Source organism: Ursus maritimus, unplaced genomic scaffold (genome assembly GCF_017311325.1).
Source record: "Ursus maritimus isolate PB19 unplaced genomic scaffold, ASM1731132v1 scaffold_18, whole genome shotgun sequence".
Classification (NCBI taxonomy): domain Eukaryota; kingdom Metazoa; phylum Chordata; class Mammalia; order Carnivora; family Ursidae; genus Ursus; species Ursus maritimus.
The window spans coordinates 48,492,082-48,507,804 of NW_024424230.1; positions in this window are offsets into that span (position 1 = coordinate 48,492,082).

Consider the following 15,723-nt stretch of genomic DNA (forward strand, 5'->3'; position numbering starts at 1 on the left):
GCTTTTAAACTTTGGGTTATAAAATTCTAGAAGCTGGTTTCTGTGTGTGTGAATGAAAGTTATGATTAAAAGTTATACTCAGGCTGGGGCACCTGGGTGGCGCAGTCATTGAGCGTCTGCCTTCGGCTCAGGGCGTGATCCCAGAGTTCTGGGATTGAGCCCCATGTCAGGCTCCTCCGCTGGGAGCCTGCTTCTTCCTCTCCCACTCCCCTGCTTGTGTTCCCTCTCTCGCTGGCTGTCTATCTCTGTCAAATAAATAAATAAAATCTTTAAAACAAAAGTTATACTCAGGGAGGCAAGAGGATAGAGTGGATAAGAATGAGGGATCTGAACTCAGGCACTCATGCAAAAAGGAATAAGGCATTTATCTGCTTCCAAGCAGATGGCTTGCCATTAACCAAAAAACCCATTTCTTCTTTTTGTTGGGTGTGCACCTAGACCTCTCTTGTGCCCCCTCAGGTTGGCACAGAATGCAGCTAAGTTCTAGCCAATGGTTTGTGAGTGGAAGTTTGCAGGTCACTTTCGAGCTAGGGCTTTTAAGAGGAAGGTGTGCCCTCTTCATACTTGTCCCCCTTAGTGTCTCGATGCCGAAGATGACACGGCTGTGGAGAGGACACTGCCACAAAATGATGGAGCCTGAGTTCCTGAGTCGCCCTGTGGAGGAGAGCTGCCAAAGACTAGGAATCTGTCTCCCACGTTGAATTATGCCAAGAAATAAACTTCTGGGGGCGCCTGGGTGGCACAGCGGTTAAGCGTCTGCCTTCGGCTCAGGGCGTGATCCCGGCATTCTGGGATCGAGCCCCACATCAGGCTCCTCTGCTATGAGCCTGCTTCTTCCTCTCCCACTCCCTCTGCTTGTGTTCCCTCTCTCACTGGCTGTCTCTATCTCTGTCGAATAAATAAATAAAATCTTTAAAAAAAAAAAAAAAAAGAAATAAACTTCTGTGTTCTGTAAGCCATTGTAGCCCTTTTTTGAGGGGCTGTTTGTTATAGCAGCTAGTGTTATCCAAATTAAATACATTCTTTTCATAACTATAACCATGATGGAACACACGGAAAGAGGGGATTCCTGCAGTCAAATATGTTATCTAGTTGGATTCAGATTTCCAGAAGGGGGAGGAAGGGGAAGAAGCTAAAAAAAATGGAAAGCCTTCACTTCTTGCTTTCTTTCCTGAAGCCAGACCCTTTCCAGGTCCTCCTGGTCTCCCTGTTGTGTCTCACCCTGGGCAGTGTTTTCCCCCCACCTCTTCTCCATCATTTTCTTTGTTCGTTTTGCTCCCAGGCAGCAGCCTCCTCAGCTCAACCATGAATGACATCCGCTAGAAGTGCTGGCCCCTTTTTAGATCTGGGTCATGCTTTGTGTGTCTTTCCGCATTAGTGTGATAAAGAGCTCTTCCTGACCCTCTGGTTCTTTTCCCAAATGATCCACTGGCAATTTGTACGGTGAAAAGTTGGTCTTCCAACAGTCCATAAGTAATGTGACTTACTAATCAAAGGAATTTCATAATACACGGGGCACTTAAATTGTTTCATTTAAATAAGTTGTATTGTTATTTTATGAAAACATTTTTAAATTCCAGGTTAGCTGTAGATCTACCTCTTGAGACAAAATACCTGACTTTCAATCAGCACTTTTTGCCATGAAAGGCCGACTCCTTCACTAAATGGCAAAACCAGGTAGTGTCCCATAGTATTTTATCACCGTCCTCCAACCTGATTATGGATTTGACAGAGACACTTCTCAGGACACAAGCAAACACCCATTTAGCACGTCTGTATATACCCTTAGATCAGCCCATCCGGAGTGGGCACGAGTGAAGATAGGTTCTGAGCATGCTGTCCTAAATGAGATCTGATTTAGGGCAGCACGGGGAGGCCTGGTTCGGGTCAATTCCAGTGCAGCCCTGCTCCAGGCTCTGTCTGGAGGCCTCCCCAGAGGGGAGGTGTGGGTGGTGTCCAGTTCTCTCCCTTCTCCAGGGCACTGCCAATCTGTATCCTTGGCTCGAAAGGTGTAATAACACAACTCAAAACAAATCGTAGGCACATTTTTACCTGGAGTTGCCAACTGTCCTGGATTGACCGTTCTCATCCACAAAGTAAGCCTGGATCTTAGAGAAAAATAAGTGCTTCAGAAGCATTTGGAATTCTCTCTCTCTCTTTTTTTTTTTCAACTCCCAAAGCCTGAGACCAAAAGAAGGCAGTACTTCTAAGTCGCTATATGTAGATTCAAGTGCCTGCGTTGATAATATTTGGTATCAGGACTTCATTTTACATTTTAAAATAATATTCCAACTCTGAAAAAAATTACTCTTTTGGCAGGTTTTCAGGAAAGAAATGTTTACCATGTGAGACTTTAGAAAAAAAGGAAGGGAAATTAGTCACTCAATACTTCGAAGCATCCAGCAACTTCAAAATCCCTGGAAAAATCAACACAAAGCAGACCTCTTACAGATTTCTTAACTTTTCTATTCTCTTAGGAATGCCAACCTCTCAGCTGGCTGGAGCACAATTTGCGAGCCAGGATTGGCCCAAACCAAACTGTGGTTTTTTTCCTTCTCCTATAGCAAGGGCATTCGAACGGGCAGTCGCAGCTGCAGCTTCGAGTGTGCCCCCCACAACTGGACAGAGTGGGGTCTGGCGCACGGCGATTTTTGTGACCTGCTCTGTAGAGGGTGTCACGTTCTGGCCAGTCGCTCGAGGAGGAGCGACCACCCACTGGGCAGAGCCTTGCGGGAGAAGCCATGTGTTCCCCAGCCCAGTGCTGCTCTCCGGGTTGGCAGGGTGGGTCGCCAAGGAAAAGTACAGACTTACGTGCCAAAGGGCCTCACTCATATCACGTCTCTGCCCAGAACCTACCACCGCAGAAAAGTTAACTAGCCACCTACCATCCGTTTACCAGCACAGTGGAGGAGAAGGATGACGGATCTCAGTGCTTGCTGGGAACGCACCGCCGTCATGTGAGAACCCCCGTCGGGGTGGCCTTCACAGAAAGTGGTGACGGCAGTTGTTCCAGTGGGCAGAGATACAAACGGCACACTTGGAGGTTCACTTTATATAGGGGGAGAAGCCGCTTGAGTTGCAGATGGCCATGAACTGGGGAACAAGGGTAAATGGCTTGGCTGCTTGGTCAGGGCCCCGAAGGAACCAGATTGGAAGGTCCGTGATCAGGTAATCTGGGGAAGAGGGATGAGATTATGGGCTCAAAGTGTGTGTCTTCGTATCCTACCTTAATGCCCACCAGAGAACTTCCACTGCAGAGGGAGCGCTCAACAGTGAGGTAGACAAGAAGTCTGATTTTGTGGCTATGGACAAGTCATGACGAGCCTTGAAGACACCAGACCACCCACTGGGTGGCAGAGTGGTATCAATTTGATTAGTCCGCACCAGAGCTGACACCTACCTTGCCCCTGTGTCTCTGATAGAACCACCATCCGAGGGCTCGCGGAATTCCTGATCTATAGATGGGGCATCCTGCATAACACTGTCGCAGTGGGTCCCTGACCAGGAGAGCCACTGGGCTCGTCAGGTATGTGCTTACCCAGGAGTAGCTAGTGCAGTGGGACAGGGAAGAGGTTATTGAAGGCTCAGCTGGGGTGCCAGCCTTGGGACAATAACCCGTAGGGTTGGGGTGCGGCTGTCCTCACTGTGTAGTATACACACTAACCCCGTGATTGTGGTGCTGTGTTCCCAGTACCCAGAATTCACAGAGACAGGAACCAAGGGGAAGAAGCAGGTGTGCAGCCTCTCCCAGTCACTGCTTCTCAAGCTTGCAACCTCAGGCTCTGCCATATTAAAGTGCCTGCTTCCCACAAGGGAAGCGCTGGGCAGTGTGTGAACTTGGAGCTGGGACTACGGCTGGGTCATTTTAGTCTCCTCATCTCAGTGGAAGAACTGACAAGGAAGAGAATTACTGCATTGGTAGGCAAAGTTGACCCCAATCACCATGAGGAGTGGGTCACTTCTAAATAATAAAAGCATGGAGGAATTGACTAGAACGCAGAGGACTCATTTGGGTGTCTCCTGGTGCTTATCCAGGAGTAAGGGTAAGCCTGGGATCACAGTAAATGGGCAACCTTAATAGCTAGCTGTGGCTTGCTGAGGGCAGGGCAGCTCAGGGCTCTGGCCGAGGTCCTAGATAATCAGGCAGGCATCCTCGGCTGTGTGGAGCACCGGCCAGGGGGGACCGAAATTAGAATCGGTGGTAGAGGACGGAAATGAAGACTTTATGTTGAGATCTGCTTTCCAGGGAACTCAAGAAAGATCCCTAGCACCTGACATAGGACCGTGAACAAAGCCGGGAGGCCCTCTGTTAGACTACATGAATCTTGGGTGAATATAGGATTGCACGAGTGCCTTGTGCTCTGTCGTAAAGGTGCTCAAGTTAATTCACGTTTGAGACGTGCTTAGGGAGCTCGGCAAAGTCTGTATATTAGCACGTGGCACCCCAGCCAGTTTGAGCAGGGTTCACTGCCTGTCCCTCCCACAGAACTAGGGTCTCGTGGTGAAGGCTCACACACAGCTTTGGAAACGCACCAAACCACCTCTCTGCTTGCCTCCCCAAGCCACTGTGTCACCAGCAGGAACTCATTATGCCCTCAGAGTCGGAGCGACAGAGAGAAATACAATCCTTCAGGCTTAACCATTTTCTTTCCCCCAAGTAAAAAAGCCAAGTCACACATGGCTACAATTTGGATGCTGTGTCACTTTCCCACTTTATTGCTCCACACATAAACCAGTTGAATGTTTTTGTGACTGAATGAATTTAGTTTTTCAATTATCCCATGTACCTTATCCCGATAAATTACCAAAATAAACAGCAGGCATAATATAATTACAGTGTTGACAGTGGTCTGAGGCTTAGCTAGATGAAAAATTGCTCTCCCTCCAGCCCTTCATTTCTCTCTCCTGGGATCTGCTGGTGGGAGGTGAATTCTCCAACACGTGAGCTATCTTGTTGAAATGCAGTCCTGGGTGTGGGTGGACCTGGAGGTGTTTTGCCTAACCGTGAAAGACTTTGAATAAGGTCCACAATCTATCAGTCTCTTATGCTCTTCCCATCTTTTTTTGCTTTCTCTTAGTTTTTGACATTTTGACAGTCTGGTTCAGTGACTCTCAGCTCTTTTGTTTCTAGTTCATTATCCCATTCTAGAATTTTGGTGGCATGCTTGAAGAGATTGAAACACTCAGGAAACAAGCCATACAATGCCACGTGATCACTGCTAGGGGGAGTGCTTGCTCGTGGGGTCTGTGAAAGCAGCCACAACTACTGCTTCATTCACCTGGTAGTTTTTCAGACCCAAGGGGTTGTTTGAGATGACCTTTTCACTGCCCTGGCCTTTTGTTCCCTAAAATTTGCCTTTAGTCCTGGGTTGATAAAAATCTGTATTTTGCTGCCTTCCTGTATGTTTCACGTAGCGCTAGGTTGCTTTTCACAACCATCTCACCTCTGTGTTTTCTCTTTTGAACAGCTCTGTAACAGGAAATATTGTGCCAAAAAATGAAATTTACACCTTGCTCAATATTTGACTTCAGATTAGCAATGGGTTTGCGAGATGCCACAGTCCTATATATGACCCATCGGTTAGAACCCTGGATCTAGCTAGTAGTGGTGATTTCTATGAAGACAGTATGAGTTACCTGTGTTAAGAGAAAATGATGCAAAACTTAGAAATAAAGTAGAAGGATGAATATTTATGCATGTGAATGTCATGGGTCAAATTGACCAGCAAACCCATTCAAAGAGCCATCCAAACCTCTAGGGGAATGACACTTTGACAACTTTGTTGAGTATGGGTCAGACCCCATAGAGCTAGATGGTAATGAAGGTAATTGATACACTGCCAGTGGTTTTGGTCCAGAAGGGCAGATGGTTTCTGTCTGGCTGAAGAGAGAACTCCAAAGATTATGGCCCTATTGCCCTGTAGGGTAGTTTTATATCTAACTTAGCAACTTAAATTTTTAAAAAAATAGACCATTTTTTAAAGATTTTATTTATTTGAGAGAGAGCATGAGCAGGGGGGAGCAGCAGAGGGAGAGGAAGAAGCAGACTCCCCGCTGAGCAGGGAGCCCGATGCAAGACTCGATCCTAGGACACTGGGATCATGACCTGGGCTGAAGGTAGATGCTTAGCCGATTGAGCCACCCAACGGCCCTAGACTGTATTTTTTTAATAACAGTTTTAGATTTACAGAAAAATTGAGAAGCTAGTACAGAGGATTGCCTTATACCGTACCCACTTTTCCTTATTTTTAACATCTTATGTAAATAGGGTACATGTGTCTTAAATAGTGAACCAGTATTGTTACATTATTATTAGCCAAACTCCATACTTGACCTAGATTCCCTTAGTTTTGACTCGGTGTCCCTTTCTGTCCCATGATCCCACCAGGATACCACATTACATGCAGTGGTCAGGTATCCATAGGCACTTCTTGGCTGTGGCAGTTGCTAGATCTTTCATTGTTTTTGATGACCTTGACAATTTTGAGGAGTCCTGGTCACATATTTTACAGGATGTCCCTCTATGGAAAAGTGTCCAGTGTTTTTGCATGATTAGACTAGTTTTATGGGCTTTGGGGAAAAGACCACAGAAATAAAGTGCCATTTTCATTACATCCTATCAAGGGTAGGGTACATCCTATCAACATGATATCAGAATGATATACGACTACGAGTGTTGGCCCAGAGCTCCTGGCAGAGTAGTGTTTGTCAAGTTTCTCCACTGCACACGTCTCTTCTTTCCTTTCAACTCTGTCCCCTGTGGAAGGAAGCCACGGCACGTAGTTCATTCCTAGAGAGTCCAGAGTTTTGCTCTGCCTCCTTGGGGGTGGAGGATCTGCGTAAATTGTTTGGAATTCTTTTTCATGGGGGGTTTGTTTCTTCTCCCCACTTACCAATTTATGAAACCATTTACTTGCGTCCTATTTAGATGGACACATGGCTACTGGGCACCGGGTTTATTTGTTGCCAATGGGGTATTGTTTCTCCTGAGCCCTCTCAGCTGACAGCAGGGAAATGTATGTGTGAGTATCAACCTGTGTGTACACATGTGTCTGTGAATATTTCTGTATGTAACCATCTGTAGCCATATAAAACCACACAGGAGTTCTCACCAGTGTCTCCAACTCCAACCACATGAGTCATTCTAGCCTCCTCCCCCGGATTCCCTGTAAATTCTCCCTTCAAGAGTGAGAAGCCCAATTCCCACCACCCACCATGCATTCACTTAATTGTTCAATTCTAGGACTCACGTAATGCAGTATCAGAATTGTTCATCCATGCCCCCATGGGAAACCATTTTATTGGCTGCATACAGTGCTTACACCCAGCTCCTTCGGCCTTTAGTCTTACTGATTCCACTCATCTCCAGAGTTACTTAGGTCAGCACCCCCCCGCTCCCTCTCCAGTGAGGTTGTTTCACAGGTTTGTCATATGGCCAGATTCTCATGTCATAGTCAGCTTTCCATCCTGGGATCCCCCAAGCTCCTAAATGATTTTTTAAAAATTTTCCACACGTTAGGATGCCCTCTTTGTGCTGGAAAGCTCTATGGGCTTTGATAAACGTATAATGTCAAGTATCATAGAGTTTTACTCTCCTAAAAAAATCCTCTGTATTCTACCTCTCCATCCCTCTCTTCTCTCTCCCCGCCCCTCTTGGCAACTGCTGATCTTTATACTGTTTCCATAGTTCTGCCTTTTCCAGAACGCCCAATAATTGGAATCATACAGGATTTGGCCTCTTACTTAGCAATACGCATTTAACTTTCCTTCATGGTTTTTTTCGTGGCTTGGTAGCTCATTTCTTGTTGTCACTGACTAATATTCCATTGCACCATGTACCACAGTTTGTTTACCCATCCACTTATTCAAGGATATCTTGGTTGCTTCCAGTTTTTGGCATTACGAAGAAAGCTGCTATATTTCTGCTAGCAACCCTTTTTTTCACTGACTATATGTATGCATTTTTTGTGTATGCCTTTGAACCAGTTTTTCTGTCTTGCCAGTTCCCTCATTAACAACATGTGCCCACTATATTATTTGTATGAGAATTATGTTTTTAATTTTTGACAATCATATGTTGACATGCTATTTTTATAAAATGCCTTTGGGATGATGTAAGTATTCCTTCTGCGGCTTGGGGCACATGCTGTATGACCTCAAGACTGGCCACCCGCCTCATTTCCATCAGCATGGCCCTTGATGTGGCCCTGGGTTGGGTGAGCACTTCTAAGGGTGAGCCAAGGCGAGCATTTCTTTTTTTTTTTTTTAATGATTTTTTATTATATTATGTTAGTCACCATATAGTACATCCCCGGTTTCCGATGTAAAGGGCGAGCATTTCTGATGAATAGGGCTGTTGAGGTTATGCAAGAGAAGTTGTTGAAAGTACTACTTTGCTGAAGTTCCTTAACATGACTCTCTGTGCCCTTGAGACTTTCATCAGGTCACTAGGGGCACCTGAGTGGCTCAGTCAATTGAATGTCCAACTCGTGATTTCATGATTTCAGCTCAGGTCATAATCTCATGGGTCATGGGATCAAGCCCCTTGTCGGGTTCCTTGCTCAACACAGTCTGCTTATCCCTTTCCCTCTGCCCCTCCTCCCTCTCAAATAAATAAATAAATCTTTAAAAAAAGACTCTTTTTAAAAAATATTTACATACTTTTTAAAATTATTTACCTATAATGTATTATTTGTTTCAGGGGTATAGGTCTGTGATTCATCAGTCTCACACAACACGTTACACGGCTCACCACAACACATACCCTCCCCATTGTCCATCATCCAGCCACCCCCCATTTCTCCATCCCCTCCCCTCTAGCAACCCTCAGTTTGTTTCCTGAGATTAAGAGTCTCTTATGGTTTGTCTCCCTCTGGTTTTGTCTTGTTTCATTTTTCCCTCTCTTCCCCTATGATCCTCTGCCTTATTTCTTAAATTCTGCATATTAGTGAGATCATATAATAATTGTCTTTCTCTGATTGACTTATTTTGCTTAGCATAACACCCTCTAGTTCCATCCATGTTGTGCAAATGGCAAGATTTCATTTTTGATGGCTACATAATACTCTATTGTATATATATGCCACATCTTCTTTATCCATTCATCTGTCAGTGGACCTCTGGGCTCTTTCCATAGTTTGGCTATTGTGGACATTACTGCTATAAACATTGGAGTGCAGGTGCCCAGTCGGATCACTACATTTGTATCTTTGGGATAGATACCCAGTAGTGCAATTGCTGGGTTGTAGGGTAACTCTATTTTCAACTTTTTGAGGAACCTCCATACTGTTTTCCAGTGTGGCTGTATCAGCTTGCATTCCCACTAGCAGTACAAGAGGGTTCCCCTTTCTCCATATCCTCACCAATATCTGTCGCTTCCTGACTTGTTAGTTTTAGCCATTCTGACTGGTGTGAGGTGGTATCTCATTGTGGTTTTGATTTGTATTTCTCTGATGCTGAGTGATGTTGAACACTTTTTCATGTGTCTGTTGGCCATTTGGATGTCTTCGTTGGAGAAATGTCTGTTCATATCTTCTGCCCATTTCTTGATTGGATTATTTGTTTTTTAGGTGTTGAGTTTGATAAGTTCTTTATAGATTTTGGATTTTAGCCCTGTATCTGGTATGTCATTTGCAAATATCTTCTTCCATTCTGTCCATTGTCTTTTGGTTTTGTTGACTGTTTCCTTTGCTATGCAAAAGCTTTTTATCTTGATGAAGTCCCAATAGTTCATTTTTGCCTTTGTTTCCCTTGCCTTTGGAGATGTGTCCAGCAAGAAGTTGCTGTCGCCAAGGTCGAAGAGGTTGCTGCCTGTGTTCTCCTCTAGGATTCTGATGGATTCCTGTCTCACATTTAGGTCTTTCATCCATTTTGAGTCTATTTTTGTGTATCGTGTAAGGAAATGGTCCGGTTTCATTCTTCTGCATGTGGCTGTCCAATTTTCCCAACACCATTTGTTGAAGAGACTGTCTTTTTTCCATTGGATATTCTTTCCTGCTTTGTCAAAGATCAGTTGACCATAGAGTTGAGGGTCCATTTCTGAGTTCTCTATTCTGTTCTATTGATCTGTGTGTCTGTTTTTGTGCCAGTACCATGCTGTCTTGATGACACCATGGTACTGGCACAAAAGCTACACTACAGCTTTGTAATGGAGTTTGAAGTCCGGAATTGTGATGCCATCAGCTTTGGTTTTCTCTTTCAACACTCCTTTGGCTATTCAGTGTCTTTTCTGGTTCCATACAAATTTTAGGATTTAGGTCACATTAAGGACATTATTAGCGTAAGGAACATGGCAGGAGGCCGCGATGGAAACAGCACCGGTTTGAGGACTCTTCTGTTACTCAGCGCCAAGCTCTTTAACGCTTGGAGCCTCAGCTTCCTAATTTTCATAAGGTGGGAAACATATAGCAACACAATGATACTATGATGGATGAAATATCGTAATCCATTGAGATTTTTGTTTAAAATAAATGAAATTATATGTGTGAAATACAATCTAAATTCTATAAAAGGATGAGTTATTACTGTCTAGTACAAGGGTTGGCAAACTTGTTCTGTAAAGGAACAGATAGCAACTATTTTCAGCTTTGCAGGCTAAATGATCTCTGTTGCAACTACTCAACTCTACCATTGCAGTTCAAAAGCAGCCATAGACGGACAGCACATAAACCAACGAGCATAGCTATGTTCCAATAAAACTTTGTTTATAAAAACAGACAGTGATCTGTATATGGCCCATGGGTTAGTATGTTGACTCCTTGTCTAGAATGTGTGGAAAGATAATAAGTACTCTCTTCCCTTTTTCTTCTGAAATCTCTTCCAAATACAGTGCTGAGGAGGACATCCAATCATTTACTGAGGGTCTTGACTGACAGACTACAAAGTCTCTAGGTGGGTGGAGTTACTTGTTAGCCCAGCTCTTTAAAAAACACGACTGCATCCCTGCTTTCTACCCAGGGTCCCATCATCTCTGTGGGTGGAGCTTACCCTGCTTCTGCAGGAACTGCCACACTCATCTATCCATAAAACTGCTCACCCGCTCTCTGGGCCATATTATTAAATGTCTGGGGGGACTGAAACCCTGTTATTTCTTTAGCTGACCCAGGGAACTGAAAGAGAATACCACAGGAGGGAAAGACCAAGATTTTTGCCTTGTGTTATGAGCCAGACATTGTGCGAGGTGCTTTTTGTACTTGAACTCATTTAGAACTTGCAATAATTCTGTGAGGTAGGTTTTGGCACACCTATTTCACATTTGACAAGTTCGAATTTTATAGTTAGTTCATTTGACTTTTCATATATAAACATTTCTTCGGAAGTCATGACATATCACTTTCCACAGAGAGCAGAAAATTTCATATTGTCAACTCAAGGTAACTCAGTCACTTCTGAATTTAAATGCAGTTGTACAGTTTTAAACTCAATTAGTGCAAGTTCCCCCCTCCCCTCCTTCACCCCTTGTGTGTGGGTGGGGCGAGCTAACTTTCTGGGGTGTTGGTTTATATAACTTCCTGGTGGGGAGGGTCCGACACCAGCCTCCGTCTCCTGTGTTCTCCTGAGATGTTTGTCTTTTCTAGTCCATGTGCTCCTCATGGTTTCCTGTCATGTCTGTGAGGATCACACATTCCTCACTCATCTTGTCCCAAACCCTGGCTCCTTTGGGACTGTGGCTTGTGCTCAGTCACTTTCCTGTTTGTGCAGGGGCTCACAGGAACCTTTTGCTCATGGTTCTATGAGGCTGCCCTGTGGTTCACCTGACCTGGAAATTTCTTTTCTTTTTTTTTTTTTTTTTAAAGATTTTATTTATTTATTTGACAGAGATAGAGACAGCCAGCGAGAGAGGGAACACAAGCAGGGGGAGTGGGAGAGGAAGAAGCAGGCTCCTAGCGGAGGAGCCTGATGTGGGGCTCGATCCCATAACACCGGGATCACGCCCTGAGCTGAAGGCAGACGCTTAACCGCTGTGCCACCCAGGCGCCCCAGACCTGGAAATTTCTGTAGTCATTGTCAGGCTGCCCTTTGGGGCCATTTTGGACATGAGGCTTTTCTTCAAGACTTGAATTCCGAGCTACTTCCTGGGAAGCCACACAATGGACTCTTTGGCTCTGGGCACCCTTGAAGGTTATCTGGGGTTTCTCTCTCCCCTTCAATCCAAGGTTTTTGGTCCATGGAGGAGGCCACTGTGCAGGGCGCTTCTTAGGGACCTAAATGTTGGCTTACTCTTCATCCCACAATCATTGACTCCATCTTTGTTTTTTTCTAGTAGAGACAAATGTTTTAATGTCATCCTACATTTTTTCCTGTTCTTTGGCTCATAGTATACACTCTGCAGAATCCTCAAAGATTTTAGTTCCTTAGTTCAACATTTTCTGTCACACACATTTTTCTCTTTCAAACCCCCTGCCTGCTGCAGCAAAAAAGTTTTGTTTTTGAGATATTGTCTCTGCAAGAGGCTCTAACAAGTCTCCTTCAGAACTCACAGCTTAGCAATTATCTCTTTGAGTTTAGCACATTTGCCTTCCCCCTAAGAACAGTATGTATGGAGAACTGCTTTCATTTTGTTTGTTCGGTTTTTCTTAGAAACAAATATTATGAAAAGCTTAAGATCAGATTGAATACAGGTCAGTATAGGATTCTGTTTCTTTGTCTAAATGATGAAGGGAAGGGCACAAGGAAGCAGGAAGAGGAGAAACCTTGGTTAGCATCTCAAAATATCACCTGTGCATCCTCACCCATGAGGAAACAGAGGCCCCAAGAGGCTGGGCCACTGGCCCAGGGCACACCAGAGAGATTGGAGGACGTAGAGCTCCAAGCCAGCTCAGTGGCCAGGCCTGCCTGATTCCAAAACAAACCCAAGGTAGGGGGAGAGTTATGAAAGGAAGGAGTTCTCCATTTCAGCAGGTACAATTGCTGCAGAGAGGCCCAGAAAGGTAAGAATGAAGATGGAGGTTTTTCAAATGAGACAGAGGTTCAGATAACCACAGACAGGTTTGCTCTACTCTAGAATTTGTCCCCCATCACAAGACTGCAGACTCAGAAGTCTGGATCTACTTGCTCCACTGAAGTACTGCTGACTTTGAAGAGCTCCCAAGGAGTGTGCATCCTTAAAACATCTTGTTCTGGGTGTCCAGTAGGAGAAGATTCTAAAGACTAGAACGTCAGCAAGGGTATACAGTACTTGACCATTACCTAAGATACATGGGTAGAGGAAGGTGCTGATTTGAAGAACAGAGGAAAAAGAAGGTGTTGAAGTGAGTGGATAAAAGGGTTTGAGTGAGGATGTGAGGGTGCCTCCATACTCTGGTAGTGCCCAAATTCCCACAAAAGAGAAGAGCTGAAAGGGCTGCCCCTCTGAAGACAGGCTAACAATGGCCATCCACGAAGGAATTCTTTTTTAAACATTTGGAAACTTTTCTAAATAAGTAGCGTTGGTTTGTAAGCACTCCCTAGCCGTGTGCTAAGCATGTGGAGTCTTAGTTATCTTACCCTGGGAGGGGTGGCTGTTACCTGTATCTTGAAGGAAAGATTTTAATTCTTTTTTTTCTGGACCTATTTCCTGAATGCCTTGTGACAGCCAGGTTTCCAAGGTAAATGGCCTCACAGAGCTCTGTCCCTTCTAGGACCTCAGTGAGGTGCCTCGCTCCACCTGTGCAGTTTCAATGGGCTTTGTGGTCTTGTGCTACGTAAGGAGTGGGGACGGGCTGGGAGGGAAGTGATGGTGTGTGCCTGGAGTGGAGAGGCAGCCTGTGGGGGAAGGCTGGCCTCTGCTGCTGTGACAAACTGGTGGCTCCTTGTTTCATTTCTCCTCGAAACAGACATTATGAAAGGCTGAAGTTCAGATTAAATAAAGATCAGTTAGGATTCTGTTCATTCGTTTTCTTTTTTTAAACTTTTTCTTTTTTATAAGTCAAGCAGAGAAAGACAATTATATGGTTTCACTCACTTATGGAACATAAGAAATAGGAAGATCGGTAGGAGAAGAAAGGGATAAAGAAAGGGGGGGTAATCAGAAGGGGGAATGAAGCATGAGAGATTATGGACTCTGGGAAACAAACTGAGGGCTTCAGAGGGGAGGGGGGTAGGGGAATGGGATAGGATGGTGATGGGTAGTAAGGAGGGCACGTATTGCATGGTGCACTGGGTGTTATACGCAAATAATGAATCATGGAACTTTACATCAAAAACCAGGGATGTACTGTATGGTGACTAACATAATATAATAAAAAATATTATTATAAAAAAATAAAATAAAATGAATTAAAAAAAATAAATCTTTTCTTTTTTAAATCTTTTATTGTGGGATGAACTCTTAACAGGAGATCTACCCTCTTAACATTTTTTATTGAGATGTAATTGACACATAACATTGTGTTAGTTTTAGGTGGACAACACGATGATTTAATATTGTAAAATGATTACCACGATAAGTGTACTTAGTATCCATTTTCACCTCTTAACCTTCTTTAAGTGCACAGTATTGTTGTGCCTCCAGTATTGTTGACTTTTGGCTTAATGTTGGCCCGTAGATCTCTAGAACTTACTCCTCTTGCTTAAGTGAAACTTTATGCCTGTTGGTGAGTAACTCCCCACTTCCACCTCCTCCCATGTTCCTGTCTTAATTCAATTTGACTCCTATGGATCAAGTGCCTCCGATGTACAAGGCACTGTGGCAGGTGGCTGTAGAAATGTGAAATAGGGAAGTCCCAGCTCCTGCCTCAAGAGGTGCCTATCACCTGTGGGGTAGGGAGGTACACAAATATTCAGGTAACTGGTAGAACGTCAGTACCTTAAGAGAGGAAGAAAAGGTCATGAGAGAGTTAAATGATTTCTGGTTGGGGTCTTCATGGAGGACATAGCATGTGAGGCAGAATTTGTAAGGGGAGCCCAATTTCATTGGGTGGATCGATGTGTGGCTAAAAAGTATTCTACCTAGGGAAGTTCGCTATGGATATAGAAATTCTGAACTTTTGCTCCTCTATGAACCTCAGGCCATCTGAAATTAGAAGCAGATCCCAGGGGTGCCTGGGTGGCTCAGCTGATTAAGCATCTGACTCTTCATATCAGCTCAGGTCATGATCTCAGGGTCCTGGGATGGAGCCTCTCATCGGGCTCCCCTTTCAGTGAGGAGTCAGCTTGAGGATTCTCTCTCTCTCCCTATGCCCCTCCCCCTGCTCATTCTAGTGTTCTTTCACTCTCTCTCTAAATAAATCTTTAAAAAAAAAAAAGCAGTTCCCAGTTTGTTCCTCTGCCTTTTTTCCCAGGACTGCCTCAGACTTCAATTATCATATAAAGTTCCCAGCTACCTTGAATATGGAACTAAACCCAAATGCTTTCCTGGAAAGATGGAGAATTGGCTTTGAGAAAAAGGATTAGAAGTTGGTCTTGGAAGGTAAGAGAAGAGGGGGCAGAACAGACTTTGTATGTACAAGAAAGAGGTTGTATGTCTACATAAGTGACTAAGGACCTCTTAATGCCACAGTGGACCATGAAGAAGGCACAAACAGAGTTAGAAAAAAGAGGAATGTGTGCTGCAGAAGCACGTTAGGAGAGAGAAGATTTGAGGGATCAAAGCAGAGCCGTATCTGCAGCTCTGTGCCTCTGCGTCTTGGCCTAACAACTGTCTCGTCAATCAGTGGGCTCATATGCGAAGTGCCAGTTGACACATACATTGAATCCTGGGGAGCTCAGGCCTGAACATTTGGGCCCTTTCTACAGTTAGAGGTG